This window comes from Tenrec ecaudatus, chromosome 15 (assembly GCF_050624435.1).
Source record: "Tenrec ecaudatus isolate mTenEca1 chromosome 15, mTenEca1.hap1, whole genome shotgun sequence".
Lineage (NCBI taxonomy): Eukaryota > Metazoa > Chordata > Mammalia > Afrosoricida > Tenrecidae > Tenrec > Tenrec ecaudatus.
The window spans coordinates 6,338,442-6,360,067 of NC_134544.1; the positions used below are offsets into that span (position 1 = coordinate 6,338,442).

Genomic DNA, 21,626 nt, shown 5'->3' on the forward strand with positions numbered 1-21,626 from the left:
TGAGATATCCACGTGGCATTGTATACACTACTGCCACATTTTCAAATAATCTGATGTCTGTATTTTTTGGGCAGATCTACATCTATCTAAAGTAATTTTAGAAGTATCAGTTATTTTAAGATGTGGGGCAAAATTAGTTTAGAATTTTAACATATACCTGCAAATATTCATAACTTCCATAGTTTTATTTTCAGATAATATTGCTACCATGCTTGGTCAATATTTATGTTTACATTTATCCTTTAATTCCAGATTATTTGAGCCTCTTGTTTTAAGTATAGCTTAAGTAAACTTCCAAAATTAATTTTAGAATTGACTGATGTTACCAATAATCTGTCATTTATTTATATGTTTCTTTTTAGTACTACTTAGTTTAATATGTCAGTTAGCATTAAATTTCTGTTTTTTTCTTTAAATTTCATGGTTTAAAAATAGTCTCACTAAATTAAAATAAAAAGAATATTTTAACTTAAAAATGTTAAAATGTAAACATTCCTCAAATACATTCTTGTGCAGATGCTTCCTTTTACTTCATTTTTGTTCATTTTTTGGGGTGTTAATTTTAAATGTAATTAAAGACATTAGGTTTTGAGCCTTCTCTTGGTATGTTGGAGTCTCTCTATTTGGAGATGACTGAGGTGTCAGAAAATAGTGATGTTTAATTTTGTCTCTCCTACATTCTAATAAACTTTGAATTTGGTACTTAAACTGGTTGACATGTGGCAAATGAAATTTAATGTTGACAAATGTAGAGTAATGCAAATTAGCCTCAGATATAATAAGCAGCAGCTATAAAATTATAGGTAATTAGAGTAATCCATGAAGACCTTCAAAATGTCCTCAATATTGTGTACAACATCTCAGGAACCCACTTTCCCCAAAACAAAGACTCAGTGTGCTGGTTCTTGGTATGACACAACTGAAATAAGAGAGTTGAAAATCCCACCACTTCATCCCCTTGGCCTCGGGCTGCTCACCTGAAGGTTGGTGGATCGCATCCACTAAGCTGGATCATGAGGGAAAGGACTGGTGACCTCCTGCTTCTGTGAAGATCACCAGGTGTGCTTCCTACTTCCTCTTTTATCAGCGACCCACCAACCTGGGCCATGTTCATATCAAAGCTATGAAGAAAGCGGCCCAGGTATCATTGAGAAATACCACACAAGCCTGGACAAGGACTTCCACACGAACAAGCGAGTGTGCGGGGATTCCACCATTATTCTAAACACGATTCTCCCTTACAGATCTCAGGCTGAGTCACACAGCTGATGAAGCGGATTTGGAGATGCCTGTGAGAGGCATCTCCATCATGCTGCAGGGAGGGGAGAGTGAAAGGAGAAATCATTACATTCCTGGGGTTTGGCCCTGGATCAGGAGATCCTTGAAGTGCATCAGACACTAATAAGATGTGGAAGCTTGCGACTTTGGTTGTCTGTCCAACAACCAGGTTATTCAGCCCACAGTTGCACTGAGTTTCAAAACACCACATGGAGCCATTGAATTACCCACAATGCCGTAATATTTTCCATAAACCTGAGACCCACTGAAAAAAATATCAAAGAAAACCCGCTAAAGAAGTACTCTTCTGTGACACATGGGGTCTGCTTGGGTCAGATTCATTGGGGGGCCATGGGCCTGTGGGTACATGTTAAGAAAGTTGAACTCACTAACACGGCACCTGATTTTCAACGTTTGCTCCCTTTCTCTGGCTCAGTGTATATCATCTGTTTAGTCATACAAAGTGTTCTCACCTCTCTTTTTCAATGATTGGCAAACTAACTGAACACACCATAGAGAAATTCTATTTTACAGCGATTCATTAAATGTCTGGAGTGCTATAGCAGGGGAACGACGTGAAAAATACTGTAAGAGTGCTTGGTACCACTACAACCCAGATCTCCACCTTTGAGAAAAGAAGTGGCAGATAACACCCATTTGTTATCCTTTCAAATCCCTGGTAAACTGTTTAAGACATGCTGCGGGCTAAGCCAGGCCAGATTCTGGCTGTCTTCAGTCAGTAACTTGGACAGTGCATGGGCCTTAGATTAGAATCTGCTAACACTCCTCTTTAGCCACAAAGGTCTTGAGGGAGCAATCAGAACTCACTGACCCATCATAACGAAGCAGATACTGGAAAATCAAATGCTCTCTATTTTTGCTACATTCTTCATCGTCACAACTACAGTGAGTTGGAGAAAAATACCCTTCTTTCTTCAAGGGGCATGTGGTTTTTCTGCTAAAGAAAATGCTCTGAAAACCAAATCACAGATATGAAGTATCATTTATTATACATCTTTTATGTTTATATTAAATTTTAATTGTGTGCATTTCCATAATATATGCATCATTCTGCATAATATATGGTGGTAACTGCATAGTGATATGTATCATTGCTGTACGGTTATGTAATGAAATAGTTTTTTTCTCACAGGAGATCACTTTTTGCTCTATTACTTTATAAAAGACAAGATTAAGTAACAAACCAGCCGAACATAAAAAAGACACATATCTCCAAAAATTCCCCCCAAATCACACTGTCCCTTGGTTGATTCTGACTCATAATGACATTACAGAATAGAGTGTAATGACCCCATCTGAGTTTGCAAGAGTGTAAATACTGACGGATGCCAACAGTCTCACCTCTCTGTTGACCTTGTGGTTCGAAGCATAACTCACTACGCCGTTAGTAACTAATATTCTGCTAGTTTTCTGAGTTATAAACAATATTTAGGATCAGAGGAAATGAAGTTCAAATGACTTTCAAAATATGGTCAGACAAGAGTTAATTGAATGTTTTCAATTCCAATCAAACGCAAACATTTGGGTATTAGAAATTTCTGATCTATAAGGTTAGGGCTTACCTAAGTTTTCTCAATAACACCTATTGGTAAGTATGTACATTAAATTACTTTAAAATAATTTTAAAAATAATAAAAAGCTCACATACAGCTTGAGTATGGTGACAAAGACAGAAAAAGAAATCGATGTCAATGTTATTGGTCCCATCAAGTTGATTTTGACACATATACATCAGAAAGAAACACTGCCTATTTGTGTTATTCTCACAATTTTTAGATTTGAGTCCATTGTTGTAGCTACCATGTCAATTCATATTGTCCAGGGTCGTCTTCTTTTTCACTGCTCCTCCACTCTACCAAGTATAATGTCCTTCTCTGTGTTCATCTGGGTTGACTTGAGAAAGAAATCCAGAGACACTCATATGTGTATAAGAGAAAGCTTTCTATCAAAGAGCAATTGCATATTGAGAAAACATCCTAGCCCAGTTCGGATCAAGTCCATTAATCTACAATTAGCTCAACTGTTCACTACTAGTCCAGAAATCCGTCTTCAGACCCATGCAGCGTATACAATGATGCCAAATGCAGCCAGTGGGTGGAAAGTCCTGTGGATCCAATGGCAGTGGATGCATCTCCAGGGTTCTGGCTGCCATCAGCATGGCTCCATGTGGCTGGTCTACAGGAAGGCTGGTCAACAGACTGATAGAATGTGTCCCACCTCCTGGAAGGAAAAGAGGCTGTGAGATGATTGAAAGGCTAGGCCCCACCCCATTCATTCTATTTATCCAGTTGACATGAAATTATGTAACTACCACACTTAGGGACTCTCCTGATAACATGTCCAGAGTACTTGAGAGAAAGTCTCTCAATCCTGGTTTGCAAAGAGCATTATGACTGTACAGCCTCTTAAGACAGATTCGTTTGTTCTTTTGGCTGTCAATGGTACTTAGAATATTCTCCCCAAGTACTATAATTAAAATGCAACACCAACTAATATAGTAGAATTTAATATTTATGATAGTCACTTACAACAATCTCATCTAGTCATTATAAATTCATGGGCAGCTAAATTAAGTATCAATATTATGTTTTACAGAATATTCATCTAGACATAAAAATTCTTCATTACAATCCAAATCCAATTGCCATTTCACAATTTTACCTGATCTTATCTAAAGAAATTTTTCTTGAAGGATTATTTATACTATTCCATGAGACACACACGTATGAGTATTCACCAGTGGTAGAAATTATGATAAATAACAAAGGAAGACAGTCAAACAAATTACACAGGAATGCACGTCGATGGCATTGTAATCACGAATATCATGAAATGTCTTCATTAGCTTTATGATTTAAATTGTAACTGGGCTTTGTGCTATCCTTTACACCCTTTGTTTCCATTGTAGGTTCTGAGGAATACCATATATTCATTAAACATACCTGAGCAAACCAATCCCACACTGTACTCATGAGACTTTGTTCAAAGGAAAAGTTTTTTTCCATGTGGTTTAAGTCATTCCCTTATTGAACTGTGGGTCAGTGTGTCATAGAACAATGTTCTTCCAAACACGCTTAAACAGATAAATTTAATCTTTTTTGTTAAGGTCAATTTATTTGTCCAAAGAACACATCTACTGAAACCTAAGATGACCCTGAGGAAGATAAGTGGTAAATTGTTAGCTCTCTAGTGACAGCGATTAGGATAGGTGGCTCACGGTTCAGGTTTGTGGCCTGGCGGGTGACACACCAGGTGAATGAAGCACAATTACCACTGTTTTTACAATTATATCCCCATGAAGATGCAGCAATTTCATGCACATAAAATACTTCAGTTATGAAACAGACACTTTTTCAATTTTATATAAATCTAGAAATAATCTTATGATTGTTTCTTTTGGGAAAGTCAGCCAGGCTTTCATATAGTTTATGTTGTTCTTCTTTATTAGTGATCTTTCTGATACCAGTAATTTTATCACCTCAGTTTTATGATGCATGATTCTGAAAGGCATGATTTAGTCCATTCAGCAAGAATTGCAAAACTGTTCTGCTTCTAATAAGTCAATGGAGATCTGAAAAGTTGCACAGTATTAAAACAAAAGAAAAGTAATCAGAAGTTGATTATTGGGAATGATGCTGTCCTTAGAGAAAAAAGAGTCTCTTCATTTAAGCTCCCTGTTTATGATTCTTGTAGCTTTACTGCTGGAAAGATTTTTATGAATATATCTTCATAAAATATGTAAACTCCTAAATCCCCACTCAAATAAAATTATTGAGTAGAGAGAAAAATTTGTTTTGTTTGTTCTTTTTCTTTGCCCATAAGAACTTTTGTGTCAGTTATTAGCTATTTACTTGTGAATAATACACTTAAGGGTGGATTTGTATAGCAGTAAACATAAAAACTATATTTCTCCCATTGGGACATAACTCGGATTTCAGCTAAAGTTGTGAAAAAGGCCTGATTTACAATCCATACAAATACAATAGTGTGTACACATGTCTTGTGGGTCATTTCCTGCTTCCTTAACATATACTCTATTATTAACAGTTATAACCCAAACAAAGCTCACTGCTTCTGAGCAAATTCTGGCTCAGAGAGACCCTTGAGGACAAAGTAGAACCGTCTCTGTGGAGTTCCCAAGCTGTGAACTTGGGAACAGGAGCAGAAGCCGCACCTTTCCACCCCAGAGTGACTGGTGGATTTGAACTGTAGACCTACCTTGTAGTTAGTAATCCACTATGCCACCAGAACTTTGTAATAACTGTCACTACTAAACATCTTCTATATTTTGTTCCAAAAATTCAAATCTGAAAAGTGATATGTCAGCTGGGTTGTGGATCCTTTATTCTCTTCACTTCATAGTGTGCCCTGAATGAATCGTTCTCTAAACACTTAGCCCACGTTCACTCGTTGCCTTTTTAGCCTACAAATATTCACTCAGATTAAGGATCAGCATCTTGTTTCTCTGTACAGACGATTGTCTGTAATAATGTAATTATGAATGTCTGGTGCCAGCGGCTGGCAGTTTGAGTATTACCACTCTCACTGCTGGTCATGAAGGGATCATCTGTCCTGGATTCCCTGTGTTTCCAGTTCCTCTCTGTGCCAGTGTACGTCCTCCGGCCAAGCTGTATCTGTAAGGACCATGGCAAGCAGTGAGCGACCCTGCACTGCCATCAAGCCCAATGGGGTCCAGCAGGGCCTCGTGGGAGACATCATCAAGGGTTTAGAGCAGAAAGGTTTCCACATTGTCGCCTTGAAGTTCATACAGGCTTCTGAGGACCTTCTCAAAGAACACTACATCGACCTGAAGGACTGTCCATTCTATGCAGGCCTGGTGAAATGCATGCACTCAGGCCCGTGGTTGCCATGATCTGAGAGGGGTTGAACATGGTAAAGACCGGCCAGGTGATGCTAGGGGAGACCAACTCTGCCAAAGCCAGGCTTGGGACCATCCAGGGGGACTTCTTCAGTCAAATTGGCAGGAACATCATTCATGGCAGAGATTCTGTGGAGAGTGCGAAGAAGGAGATTGGCCTGGGGTTTCACCCCAAGGAACTGGGAGCCTACAAGAGCTGCCCTCAGGACTGGATGTATGAGTGACATGCCAGCAGACCCCAGAACTTCTCTTCGCAGCGTCCACAGGGAGGGGATCAGGCTGGAGCCCACCTAGTTATTTCTGAGGACATCTTTATCGTCAGGAGGGCAGCTGTCTTAGCTGAGTGCCCCTTGTTCAGTGTTACCAGCCACCATCAGATTAAAACATTGTCACTCCCCCCAATAATGTAATCATATAAAATCATGTATAATGATTAATCATGTAGTGTATAATAAATAGTATTGTCATTTCTGTCATTGTTTTAATCTAATATAGGTTTTGAAAATCCAATCAAATAACTATGGTAGAAAAATTATCTTCAAATAATATAACAAATGTCTTAAAGTTGTACTATATAATAATCAAGAAAATAGAGTTTTAAATCATTATTAAATCATTCAGTACTAGTTAGATGGAACCTAGATTTGCATTAACTTACTAACACTGTTAAAATAAACTCTGAAATATGATAAGAGCATTTCAAAGCCCCAAATATAGAATTTGAGGTAATATTTTACTAAGAAAAAATACTATTCGTTTAATTTATCAATTTCACTTATCAATTTCAATAGTTTTCTGTGTTCCACTTTTAATTCACTCTACCTCAAAGAAATAAGAGGAAGCTATCGTTCCATAGAAAACTTACCTACCTTAATTAATAAAATTTAAAAGAGTTTATTAGTAGTGAATGATATATTTTATTCAAACTCCACAATAACCAGGCATTGATTTCCTCCTGTGTTCGAGAATTGATTTAGGTACACTGTGGACTACTATGATGAACAGGAAGCACAAGCTCAAAATCAAGCCCTTAAGTAAGGATTTTGTCTATATTTGCCCTCTACCATCATGTCCTTTTAGACTGAGGGTAAACTATAGGAGAGACTAGAACATCCCTTTCGGGTAGTTTGCAAGAACAGAACACCTCATATTTCTCCCACAGTGCACATGGTAGGTAGGTTTGAATTGCTTGAGGTTTGACTGCTATGCCAACTCACAACTCACTGTGCCACCAGCATTCCTATATTCATAGAAGCTAATAGTAAATTAAAGACCTCTCATGATGTAGTGAACGATGCCTTGGCTGCTAACCATAATGCTAGTGGTTCAAACCCACCAGCAGCTCCTCAGAGGAAAGGAAAGCTTCTGTAAATATGTATCATCTTGGAAGTACAAAGGGATAGTCTGCTTTGTTCTATTGCTTCTCTATGTGTTGGAATTGACTGCATGGCAGTTGGTAGTTATTGTACATGGTTTTTATTTAGCACATAGCAGTGTTTCATAAACTCCATTAAGTTTTTATAAATTCTTGAATGTCAAAATAATAAGTGAGCATGTTGATAAGAGAATTGAAAATAATAAACATATCTAAATTTTGCCATCAGAAGCCTTGCAACTGTGCTTAATAAGCTCTTAATGTATATTATTGGCCACATACTCAAACATTTAGCATAGATTCAAGATGCTTCCAAACACATGCAGTTTGATGTCCAAATGTACATTGCAGTTCTTAGACAGGCAAACTTTAAGAAATATAATGAGGTAAAATATTTTCAAAGAGATTACCTATGCAGAATGATCTTATAGAAGATATTGCTTTACTGCAGTTTCTTGCTTCCCGTGATTTCTATATAAAATCCTTGATTTGAGCAGAAAATTAAAATTCACTGATATGGAGTCAATTCTGATTTACAGTGAGCCTACAGAACCGAGTAGAACTACTCCTATGGATTTCTGAAGCAGTATATCTTTATGGGAGTAGAAAACCTCATCCTTTGCCATGTGAGTATCTGGTGGTTTTTGAACTGCTAATCTTGATGATCAACAGCCCCACATGTAACCACAGAACTAGGTATCCCTTCTACAGACAAAACATTTGCAAATTACTGTGTATAAATATTACTCCATAATACAGTTCTCAAATCCAAGAAGACGTGTCTGCAATGTGTTATAAGAGACAGAAATGAATAATTTCGGTCAACAATTGCCAAAAATATGTTAATTTTATCCACTGTGTTCATCGGTGAACAAAGTTAAATATTGGGCAGAAATATTTAATTGACATATTTAAGTGGAAAATGTAAAGATGGTTCAAAATTGAAAAAGTCTTCCTTATTCACTATAGATGAAAATTATAATTTTAAAGTGAGACTAACACATTCTTCTTTATAGAAAGCCATGATGAAGGACTTGCTGACGAAGGTCAAGGACTGCAGCCTCCAGTGTGGATCATGATCAAAGCAAACCAAAATCTTCAGAGCAGATCCAGAGAATAATACAGTAATAAAAAAAGAGACAATGAAGCTGTGAAGGATTTTACCTCGCTTGAATCAACAGCCAATGCTCTTCTTAGAAGCACCAGTGAAGAAATACGCTGGAATCTTGCATTAGGTTTATCTGCTGCACAAGACTTCTTTAAAGTGTTGAGAAAAGGGATGTCAATTTGAGGACTACCGTGCTCCTGACGCAAGCCATAGTATTTCCGGTTTCCTACAATGCATGTGACAGTTGAGCATGGTATGGAAGACTGAAGGAGATTGCTGTATTTGAATTATGGTGCTGGCTAGGAAATTCGATTGTACTATGGAGTAGTGTCAGAAGAAAGAACCAACATGTCTTAAAGAAATACACAGAGAATGTTTTTTAGATACAAGGATGGAAGACTTGTGTGACGCACGTTGACTTGTTATCTAAAGGGACCCGATCCTGGAGAAGGGCATCATTCCTGGCTGATGCAAACAGCTCAAGTAGAGCAATGATCGTGAGAATGGATAAGGCTGCGCATGTGTATTTTTGTATGCAAAATTGCTGAGTTAGAACCAATTTTACAGCATCTACCATCTCCATCACCAACATTCCAGTAATTATATCTTATAAAACAACAATTCTTCCCTCTTACATAAGGAAAGAGCCCTAGTGTCACAGTGGTGAATGCTTGGCTGCTAACAAAAAGTTGGCTGTTTGAACCTACCCAGGACCTCTGTGAAGGACAATGGGGAGACGTACTTTCATCAAGTCTGTTGTCGTGGTTTTTTGATGCCATTGAGTTGGAAAGGCCTCCTAATAATCCTGTGTACACCTGCAGGAAACAGGCTTAGCCTGAGACCCTTCAGAACATACCTGTTCTACTAATTGGCTCAAAATCCACATTACTTTGCTCTGTCCACAGCCCTGATTTTGCTTGCTTTGGGTTTTTTGTTTTTTGCTTTGTTTTGTTTCACTGAAGGTTTCTGTTTGTTTTTACATAGCGTCCGCCATTAAATTCCCAAATAGGATCAATAGTGCCATGCCCACCATATTTAATGTATAAAATCGTCTCCAGCTTTAGTACGTGGACTCAGCTTTTTTATACTCATCATGTCTTTTGATATTCTGTCAATTAATACAGTGTCCTTTTCATAATTAATATAAAATCTGTCTTGAATAACAAGAAAATCTCCCTATTCATATCCATGATTTATTTTCTTATGGTATTAGTTGTCTATATGGATGATAGAAGTATATATATAAAATATTAATTTATTACTGAAAAAAGTGGTCCAAAATATTTTTGTCTGTACTTAAAGCACATATTCAAATAATGACCTCTTTTCTTGAGGCCTAGAATACTTCCATTTCACTCATTCTGATATCTGATTTTTGTGATTAAAGGAAAAATAAATATCTGTTAAACTCAGCCATAGGAGACATGGCAAGACTTGGATTCAAAGCCTGGTTGGTGAAACCACAACACAGAATATGAACCGCTGTATATTCACGCAAGCCACAATATCTATGCCAGATGCCCATTTCGTGTTGGCAAATTACTAAATGAAAAATAAGCAGAGTATTAGCAGGTAGTGCACAGAAAAGAAAACCTAGAAGGTCCAAAGACATTAATGACATCATTAATATAGCCACTATCATTTAGGTAAGAGAAAATGAAATATTAATGAAGTTCCATTTCACAATCACACATGTCACCAAGATTTTTTATAAAGGAATAACAATATAGTGTATTGGCCAGCCAGAAGAAGCTGTGTTTTACTGGATGGTGTTTCAAAATTGCAAATTAAATTAAAAAGGAAATGGGAAAGTTAATTACGTGCACAGCACGTGGTTGCTGCTGTTAGGAGCCCGCTAGTGGTTCTGACTCTCGGCGACTGTATTAACAGTAGGGAGCACTCATCCCATCATCGCAAATATGATTTTGAGCCCATTGTTGCAGGCGCTGTGCCAATCCATTTTGTCAAGGGTTTGCCTCTTCTTCATCACCCTTCTAACTTTCCAAGCATGAAGTACTTTTCCACGTACAGAGGCCCACACATACCCTAATATACAGAAGTAAGTTTCTATATATCAGAGCCTTGGTAATTGTTAAAACACTTGGCTGTTAAAGAAAAAGCTGGTGTTCAACCCACCAAGAGAGAATGATATGGCACCTGACCTTGCTAAAGATTTACAGCCAAGCAAGCTACAGCCTACTCTGTCCCACAAAATAATTGTGAGTCATTATCAGCAACAGATTAGAGTTGATCTACATGCCGGTTACAACCCTGTGCATGTGCCATCTAGAAGATTAAATATTTAAAAAATGAGAATTCCTGGAAGAATGCTCCACTTTTGGAGAAAGCACGGTATAGCTACAGTGACCCTGTAGGGAAAATGTGGAAACCTTTCCGGGAGTTTTCCAACAGAAACTTGAACTTTCTGAATTTCATTTTCAGAAAATAAGCTTCTCTTTGTACCTCATTAGTTTATGAGTATAATTACAATATGATATCACAGGATATTCCTACCCCTCTCCCTTCGCATCCATGTGTTCTATTAGTTAACTCTAGCCAAGCTCTCATTCAAATGTGTGGTGACAGATTCATAAAATCGTATTCAACCACAGGCACTTGATACTGTTGATCTGTATCTGAGTTAACACAACTGAAAAGTATTATTTTAACTCTTCTGTTGTCCTGTAGATTAGAGTGATACAAGTTTATTCTAGCTGTATTTCAATACTTATGTAATCTTTGTGAATTCATGGGGCTAGAGTTATTTACAAAATAAGTCATAAAGAACAAACAAATTACAATTTTATATTAACGCAACCTATGATATCATCTGTTTACTATTATATAGTTTATATGGATTTTCTATAGTTATCAAACACTTTTTTGGGAATTCTTGAATAAATTCAAAATGAAATTCACTACCAAAATGTCAGAAATTTAATAAAGTATTTACATCATGTAAGATCCATTGAGTCTATTTCCCTAGCGTTCAATACATTGCCTACGAGCTTGGAAATGGCTTTGATCTAACATGTCTTATTATTCCAGAATGATCTTCATCTTCGCCAAGATGCCCTGCTGCCAGTGACGACTTGGTTGTGTGGCACACTGGACCAACTTAGCTCTTAAAGGACTCTCCTTTCCCAAGATAACACTATTATGAGGTTCCAATTCCATCACCTCCACTGTTTTGATTGGAGGATAAAGGACAGTCTAAACCAGTGATTCTCAATCTGTGGGACATGACACCTTTGGGGGTCAAATGACCCTTTCACAGGGGCCGCCTAATATATCTGGCATATCAGATATTTACATTATAATTCATAACAATAGCAAAATTACAGTTATGAAGTAGCAACAAAAATAATTTTATGGGTGAGAGTCACCACAACATAAGGAACTGTTTGAAAGGTTGCTGCTTTAGGAAGGTTGAGAAACACTGCCCTAGACTAGCTTTTTAATTTCTGTTGCTTCACTTTTTGTTTAATGGACACACACACACACACACACACACACACACATAAAGGTCTTATCATCAATTACCTAGGCAGCCATCTTCAAAAATTCTTCGAGCCGAGGATGAAGAAATGACATGGAGGCCACATCAGACCTTCTTGGGACCTCACACAGATGTCAGATCCATCTCTATCCTCCATCCCTTTTCCTTTACCTTCTTTCAACACCTGTTGCGCTTTCCATGGCTCTCTACTTCCATGGAGAGGGTCAGTCTTTCATTGCAAGGGTGCAAAAAAACTCACATGAAATGCTCAGAATGAGAGAGTTGAATAAGAAAGGTAAAAGATTAAAATCCAGGTGACAAGTGCTCAGGATATCATTGTCCAGTCAGGATATTTTCTTCTTTGCTGTACCTCTAGACAGGAGTCTTTCTGGACCTCAGCATCTTGGCCTAGTCCCTGTGTTACAAGGTTGTCAATAATCTACCAATGGACATACCAATATGCTTGGAATTTTTTGCAGTCCAGGATACTTTCAATATATATGGCCAGTACAATAACGCAAATGCATCAATACTTATGCAATCTTCCTTATAAGTGTCTAATTTTACCTGCATATGAAGTAATTTAAAATACTATGGCTTGGGTCAGGTGCACCTTTGTCTTCAAACTTACACCATTTTTCTTCAATACTGTAAATAAATCTTCTGTTGCAGATTTACCCAATGCAAGACTACCTTTGACTTCCTGACTGCTGTTTCTGTGACATTGATTGTGGACCCAAAGCAAGGCAAAATCCTTCACAACTTCCATCTTTTCTCTTTCTCTCATGATCTTAACTTGGTTCAGGTGTGAAGACTTGATTTTGTTTACATTGAGTTGTAATCCTTGTTGAAGGCTTACATCCATGATTTTCTTCAGCAAGTATGAAGTGCTCATCACTTTCAGGAAGCAAGATTGTGTTATCTGAAGAGTAAAGGATGTTAATAAGACTACCTCAATCCTAAAGAAGGATTCTTCATAGAGTCCAGCTTCTCAGATTATTTGCTCAGCATACAGATTGAATAATTATGAAGAGGAGACACAACCCTGATGCACTCCTTCCGAATTTTAAAGCATGCAACATTCTCTTCTCCTCACACAACTGCCAGGAGCACAACGAAATGTTCTGGGATTCCCATTTTTGTCAAGGCTGTACATTATTGATAATGAGTCACACAGTCAAATGTCTTTGCATAATCAAAACATAACATTCTCTTTTTCCCTGATTTTCTCTGCTTTAAACCAAGATCCCTCAGACATTGGCAATGGTATCCCTTGTTTAGTCTGGGTTAACTAGAGAAACAAAATCATAGACATTTATATGTGTTCAATAAAGAGATTTGTATATAAAAGCAAATGAATATTGAGAAAACATTCCAGTGCAGCCAGATCAAGTCCAGAAGTCCAATATTTAGCCCATATATCTGATACCAATCTCATGCAACACATGCAATGACCCTGAATGGAAGAAGATCACAAGCCAGTGAGTGGAAAATCTGTGGAACCAGTGGCAGTGGAAGCATCTCAGCACTGGCAGGACTCCCTGGTTCCTTCAGGTCCAGGACTCTAGTGTAACTCCACGTGTCTTCTTAACAGGTATATGAAACATGTAGTGAGAATGTGTCCTGCTTCCAGCGAGCTATTTATCTCCTTAGAACCTCCAAATGAGGTCAGCAAGCTGTGACCTATGACAGGCTTAACTCCACCCCTTCACTCTTAAGTGTCAAATTGACAACTGATTGTATAACTACCACACTTGTTATATGGCCTCTTCTTAATCTGGTTTGAATTTCTGGCAGTTTCCGGTTATTGTACTGCTGCAACCATTGTTGAATGATCTTCAGTCAATTTTACTTGTGTGTCCTTTGAGGTGGGTGAAAATTGAAGTAGACTGAGTACTATTTCTCTCTGCTCAGAGTTTAAGTAAATGTTATCATTTGACATTTAAATTGACCATCCGAAATCCATATTATCTCAATTTGGGTTAAGTAGTTTGGTTTGAAGGAGGAAAATCACCTGCAGCTCACTAATCTTGTAAATTGCTGAACTCTTGTGAACTCTGGTTTAAATCCAAAAAGATATGAGCAAAGTCATTATAAGATCAAAACTACAATTGAAGATGAGTAATCAGTGTGTCAAGGTGGAGAGAAGCTTAGTAAAGGGAAATAATTTAATGAGAAGAACTTAATGAAAAGTATTATGTTTTACAAACAAAAGATATTGGGTTATCTTAAAGGCCAAGGGTTCACATTTATGCTTACTCATCATTTATGTCTAAATGGCTAAACTACATTATTCATTGATGCATTCAATTGTTTCCTTATTTATGTGTAGATTCCACTTGAGTTCTAAAACCCAGCCAAATCCTGCCACTATTGTTATGTGATGGTAGTATGGACATTGAGAATGTAAAGCAGAAACAGGTTCAGAGGACATCCTGGAGGAAGTATCTCCTAAATGTAGGCATACAAGAGTCTCAAATTCAGAAAATAATTTAATTAATTATAATAAATATGCCTAAGGACTCTCACTTTGTGGGAAATGGCAAACTCATGCTTCTCAGATATTTTCTACTATAATCCATGCCCCAAACATAAAAACAAACAGACAAAATAAACCTCTACAAATAGGATGTTGTTTACATGGATTTTGCGATGGCATGATCATCAAGGACATATCCCAAGTTCACTCAGCTCGTAGATGGTCAAAGCTAGTTTCTCTATATTTTAAAAACACTCACAAAAAGGCCTGAGTTCAAAAAATTAAAAAAAAAACCTGTAACCTGAGGACTCCAAAAATTGTGAAAAAATGTAATTAGAACATAATCAAAATTATGTACAAATTTTTACAGCCCCCGTTGTATTACACATCTGCCATAGCTCGATGAAAGACAGCTGCTCAGATGGACATGGGACCTCCACCCAGGTACTTACTCAATGCAAGAACACATCGGTGGCCTTTAAATTGGCATTCCATGATGCACACCTTCCTGACACAATCACTGAAGACAAATGTGTACATAAGAAAATATGGTGAAGAAAGCTGGTGGTCTCTGGCTATCAAAAGATATAGTGCCTGGGGTCTTAAAGCCTTGCAGGTGAACAGGCAGCCATCTAGCTTGGAGGCAGCAGAGCCACATGGAGCAAGCACACCAGCCTGTGTGACTGTGAGGTGTAGAAGGGACCAGATGTCAGGCATCAAAGGACAAAACATCACATCAGTGGGTTCCCACCTTCCCGATATGATCACTGAAGGCAAATGTGTGCATGGGCAAGGGTGGTGAGGAGGACTGATGGTGCTCAGTTATCAAAAGATATAGCGTCTGGGATCCTAAAGGCTTGGATGGACAACAGGAAAGTGGTTGAAGGGAGACGTCGGACAGTGTAAGATATGACAAAATAATAATTTATAAATTATCAAGGGTTCATTATGGAGGGATGAGTGGGGAGGAAGGGGGAAAATGAGGAGCTGATCTCAAGGGCTCAAATAGAAAACATTTTGAGAATGATGATGGCAAAAAATGTACAAATGTGCTTGACACAATGGATGTATGTATGGATTTTGATAAGAATTCTATGATCCCCCAATAAAATATTTTAAAAAATAAAAGAAAGGCTCTGCTGCTGCACTCTTTGGTGTCTATGCTGCTACCTTCACACTATCATAGGTTTGAACCTATTTGGACCCTAACAAAGACAATATGAACTTGGTATTTGATAAGCTTCTTTCCTTATGATGCATAAAATATGAACATGAGAATTTTTGTTTGTATGTGTTTGTATGATATATTTGTATGTGATTATGAGTGTGTTATGTTAAAATATAAACCAAGAAAAATGCCTATTGTTAAAATGAATATATTCACTACCTTAGAGAGTGTTCATGGCAGTTTAGGAAATGAGGAAGCCCTGTCGGATATTTGTGTGTGTGTGTGTGTGTGTGTGTGTGTGTGTGTGATTTGAGGCTTGAATAAAATTTCCCTACCCTTTTGAGAATTATTTGTGCTTAACATTCTGATTTATGAAATGGTATATATGTGTATGCTAAATTATATATGCATGTATGTTTACTTGTATACTTATATATCCATGTATGTATACACAGCACATTAGTAGAGGACTACCATAAATTTGAACCTGATACAGAGGAGGACACAGACCAAGGGATATCATTGCTGAGGTCAGATGAATCTTGGATAAAAGAAGAGCATACCAGAAGGATGTTTACCTCTATTTTATTTATTACACAAGGAACTTCACTGTGAAAATCATATCAAAATAATGGATAACACCACAATGAATAATTCTAGTGCCCATGAACCATATGCCACCCCCTTTATATGTGCAGTATAGCAACCACCTTGACCAAGGAGATGTCATTTCATCTGGGGTCAGTTTCTCAAGATGCAAGGAATAGGAGAAGACCACGCAATTGCTGCCATACAGCATTGTGTTAAGAGGACCCCCAAATCAACAGACATGCCTACACGAGTAATAAGAGAAATTTACTCCAAAGTTGAGTCAAGATGGAAAGAGGAGAGCACGTTTGTCTCAGAGAAGGCGATTGCATTTCTGTTGGTGGGTAAACGGTGCAGCCACCTCCCATGGGAGGAAAAAGGCTTAGAAATATGAGTATAGAACCCAGAGTTAGAAAGCACCATGCACTGTGTCCCCAACTGGAAACTTTGGACCTAGTTTCTATCCATCCCTTTGTGGTCCAGGTGTTTAAAGTTCCAGTATTTTACAGGTGCACAATAGCCTTCATAGGCAACACCAGAAAGATGTGATGCACAAATTCTACTGAGAGACGTTGGTTTTACTTTAAGCTCACCTGTAGCAAATTTACGGAATTGATCTACTTACTTATTCATTTGGACTTAAGGCTGAAGACCCTAGTGTGAGAAAACTGCTCCCCCAACGTTATATAGCCTTGGAGGTTGCTGGACTTTGGTTTGTACCTCTTGCTTTTAGGGTGTCCACTGAATGGTGGTCCAAGACTACCATATAGTTACTCTCTTAATGCTCTCTTTACTTTCTTATTACATGCAGTAAGTAGGTGTCAATGAGTTTTATTGAAAATAGTGTCCTGTAACCAAGCCCCATTGTTTATATGAATAGTGTCAAGTCACTTAAAAGTTAAATCAGTACAAGTCAACAATTTGTGTATTTTGGTGAAGTTGGTATATCTGTATAAATACCTTCTCTCAACAATGTTTTGAGGTCTATACAACTGGCAAAATTTATGAAACTCAATGGAATTATCTTATGCCTTGGAAGAATATTTATAATTTTTTCACTTATAAAATTATACTGATGTCCCTAACATGAACCAGGGACATATACACCATAGACCTATTAGTGGATTTGGGACTCACACTTAATTATAGCCCTTAATCTAAGAACAATTAGTTCTTAAGATACTAACCCTCATGAAAACATCACTGAGAATATGGATGCTATAGTAAAATGTGGTAAAGAAACCTGATGCTTCGTGGCTATCAGAAAAATATATTGTCTGGGATCTTAGAAGCTTGCCATAAAACAAGCAGACATCTAAGTGAAGCAACCAACTCAGTCCACATGGAAGTAGCACACCAAACTGTGTGCTCCAAGGATTGTAAATATTAAGATACAAATATGAAGGATATAATGGTATCAGAGCTTACTTTATAAATTCTCTACTTGCAGATACTATAATGACCATTTGCAAGGTGTCACATGGATTGAATCGCTGATGAATTCCCTTTGACCATAATCCAGGGTTTTGAATGTCCTTGCTAACAGACAGAGCATTGTAAAGTTGACGGTGGCAGAGGAAGTTAGGTTTAAACATGTAAGACTTTATCATTTGATCTACCTTCGGATCGATTTTAATATTTTAATATTATCTGCTTGATTTTTGATGGAAGCTTTTATTTGTTATTCTTCCTTGGTCATTGTTGGCTTTTAACGTTGATCTTATTTGTTTGTTTCCTGTTGAAGTTTTGTATAATTTCCTGTATATGAAATATAGGACAGATAAACCTCTAAAGACAGAAATTGAATTAATAATTACCTAGGGTTATTGTAGGGGAGGATGGGGGGAAATTGAAAGCTAAAAACACTGATTACATGAAGAAAATGTTCTGAAACTGTGGGGTGATTGCACAACTTTTTAATATGATTGAATAATTGAATGGCATGTAAAGTATGTGTCAAACAACTATTTTAAAAATTAAAACTAATGAAAAGGGTTAAATCAGTATCAGGATTAGATGAAGACTCATTTAAAAATATGAATTTGATGGAGATAGCACAACATATCTCCTGAAAGAAAATACTTGGAAGAGTGATGGGTATCAAAGACTACAACCTTCTGTATGGATTACACTTGAGCATAAAGAAAACAAAAATGCTCCCAACTGTATGAATACAGCAACATCATGATAAATGAAGAAAATATTGAAGCTATCAAGAATTGCATTATACTTGAATGGAAGCAACAGTCAGGACAATATACCTAGATCTGTATCTATATCATCTATTTCTATCTCTACATCACTATCTATCTATTGCATTAGGTTAATCTTCTTCAAAATATTCCTGAGTAGGTTGAGAGCAAATATATGACTTTAGGGATCACTACAGACCTGATGAAGGCAATGGTACCTTCAGTGGCATCCTGTGTGTGCAAAACTGAGCTAGTGTATAATGAAGACTGAAGAACTGATGCCTAGAAGGATGATGTTTGAGAAAGACTTCGACTATACCAGAGGCTTCCAGAAGACTAAACAAGTATGTCTTGGACAAAGTGCAGCTCCTTACAAGTCAGGATGGGGAGAGTTTGTCTCAGATATTTGGGACATATTATCAGGAGGAATCAAATTATGGAGAACACGATAGGTAAATTTGAAGGTTAATAAAAAAGAGAAACAACCTTAACAAGATGGATTGACACAGTGGTTGTGAGGTAGTTAGTTTATTGTACCAACCTGGCCGATAAACACATGTGAGGTTAATTGAAGGGCAGAGAGATAAATGGCTCGGTGAGGCTCGCCTTTCTAGTTCTCAGGTCTCTTGCCTTCTGATGGTTGGACCATGATGCAACTGCCTTAGCCAGTTCCCTGCTTCAGCTTGCAAGCCTCACTTCCTGCAAGACATCCCCAAGGAGAAGCCACGTGGACCTACCCTGATTCAGCCCCGGGTGATGGAGCACTCATGTGGAGACCCCTGCCAGCACTGAGATGCTTACACATTCACTGCCTTGGCTTTTCTCCTTTACTGTAGGTATCACTGTGTGTGCTTTGTGAGAGGGAGAAGGACTTTGTGGATTTGTGTCGAACTTGGGCAGCACTGGGTTGGGATGTTTTCTTGATGTGCACTTAACCTTTACATAAAACTCTCTCTTATATATGAGTTTCTGCTGATTTGTTTCTCTAAAGTGCCCAGACTATCACAGGTTGAAACAATACGATCAAACCAAACAATTGTGAGGATGGTGGCAGTGTCTTCTTCTGTTGAACATAGGATTTCTATGAATCATAACTGACTCAATGCACCTGAGAGCAACAAAAACATTTATCTAGATACGTATTTAAATATTAGTATATATACATGTATTCATGATAGTATAATTTAATTTGTTATTTTTTTTTACACTTTTATTCTTGTAAGTGGGTATTTCGTTTACAGATACTCAATTTTGTGTTGAACAACTTAAACTACTTATCAATCCCCCCATAGTTTTCCCTGCCTATCTTTGATTTTTCTAGTCCCTCTTATAAAATATCACCTTCCCTTTCACCCAAGTTAACGTCTGCGTACCCTCTAGCCTATGACTTCCCTCACCATTGCTTTCCTCCTCCCTTACCTCCCCCCATCAAGTAACCATCAGAGTTTGTTTCTTTTAGTGTGAAAATCTATGTCTGGGATTTTCCTTTGTAACAGGTTCCTACAACAGCTGTGATTGACCCATTTTACTCATGTTCTCCATGTTCATCGTGTATCATGGTTTCATCTTTATTCTTTTTTTTATATAGTAAAGGCGAGTGGCAGCTACAGATACTTTGCTGACCTGAGCTGTCAAAGTCTCTCCACGTTGCTCTCGCATGCAGCTGGAGATCAGATGGCCACACTAGCCACAGACATCTTTATTCTTTATTTTGTGTAATTTAACTTTATGTCTACATACCAAAGTTTATTATTCATACATTCATTCACTGACTGGTGTTTAAATTGTTTCCATCTTCTTATGAACAGTGCTACAATGAATGCAGGTGCGCTTATACCTCTTCATGGCTCCAAACACTATTTCCTTTCATGTCTGTTTACAAGTCAGACCCTCATTTACATGTGCTCTAAAATATCTTAAAGCTGTTACAATATCAGCACATATTGGTAACTATCTCTTGGGCAACCATTGGTACTTTTGCTTACAATAAAAGGTGTTCATTAAAAACAAAAAAAGGAAAGTGGCAATAAAAGTTTAACATTGAATAAAGAAGACCTGAGAAGAACTATGCTTATAAATTATGGTGCTGGCAAGGAATATTGAAAGTACACTAGACTGCCACAAGAACCAACAAATCTGTCTTCGAAGAAGTCCAGCCAGAATGTTTGGTAGACCAAATGGCAAGGCTTTATCTCATGTACTTTGGATATCTTCTCAGGAGGGACAAGACCTAGGAAAAAGACATCATGTTTGGCCAAGCAGAGGGGCAGCAGTAAAAAAGGAAGGCCCTGTGTGATCTGGATCAACACAGCAGAGAAATGGCTTCAAACATAAGAACAATTGTCAGGATCACACAGGACTGGGCAGTATTTGCTTCTGTTGTACTTATTGTCTCTCTGAGTCAGAACCAATTAGATGCCACCAAACAGATAGCAGCCTTACACATTTTACATGTGTGAATTTTCAATCATTTAGTAGCTGTAAAGGTCATAATTACAATTTACATCAATAATGGAAAGAATTCTTTCTAATTTTTTCTTGATATAATTACTCTTTCATTCCTTTTTGGTGGGGGGGGTTGTTTGTGAATACCTTGTATTCTCTATCTTTTCTTGCTGACCATTGGCTCATTCCTTCCATGGAATTTGATTTTGAATGCCCTTTACTTTCATTATTGCATACCGCTGCCATAAAAAATTTAATTTCCTCCATAAACATCTCTACGTTAAAGGGTGAGATCCTGAGATGATTGGTACTGACGACTGAACATGATGATTGTGCCTCTCCTAACTTTTCTAGAATTCTCGTCTTGAATGGAAGTAGCAGAGATCCATATTGCACAGCTTATTCCTTAAGAAACATTTCTCTCATGGCTGAAGTAATTTGCCGTCACAAGTTCCTAGTGAGAGTCTACCTCAATGTCAAAGCTACTCACACAGTAACATTTCCAATAAAGGATGTGTACCGTGAAGACTGCACGAAGGCACCAGTAAAGAGCAAAATCAGTAAAGTTAATCTTGCATCTCTTTCAGATATTGT

The 21,626-nt window shown here is 37.6% G+C and overlaps 1 non-coding gene and 1 pseudogene across 1 annotated transcript; one reads left to right on the forward strand and one right to left on the reverse strand.

Annotated features, from left to right (window-relative positions):
* Positions 1-5,944: 5,944 nt before the first annotated feature.
* On the forward strand, positions 5,945-6,402 carry LOC142427843 (nucleoside diphosphate kinase A 1 pseudogene; annotated as a pseudogene).
* Positions 6,403-20,167: 13,765 nt separating this feature from the next.
* Positions 20,168-20,294, reverse strand: LOC142428413 (small nucleolar RNA SNORA44). The gene has a single exon (XR_012780318.1). It is a non-coding gene; the product is annotated as a small nucleolar RNA SNORA44 (small nucleolar RNA).
* Between the last annotated feature and the right edge of the window lie 1,332 nt (positions 20,295-21,626).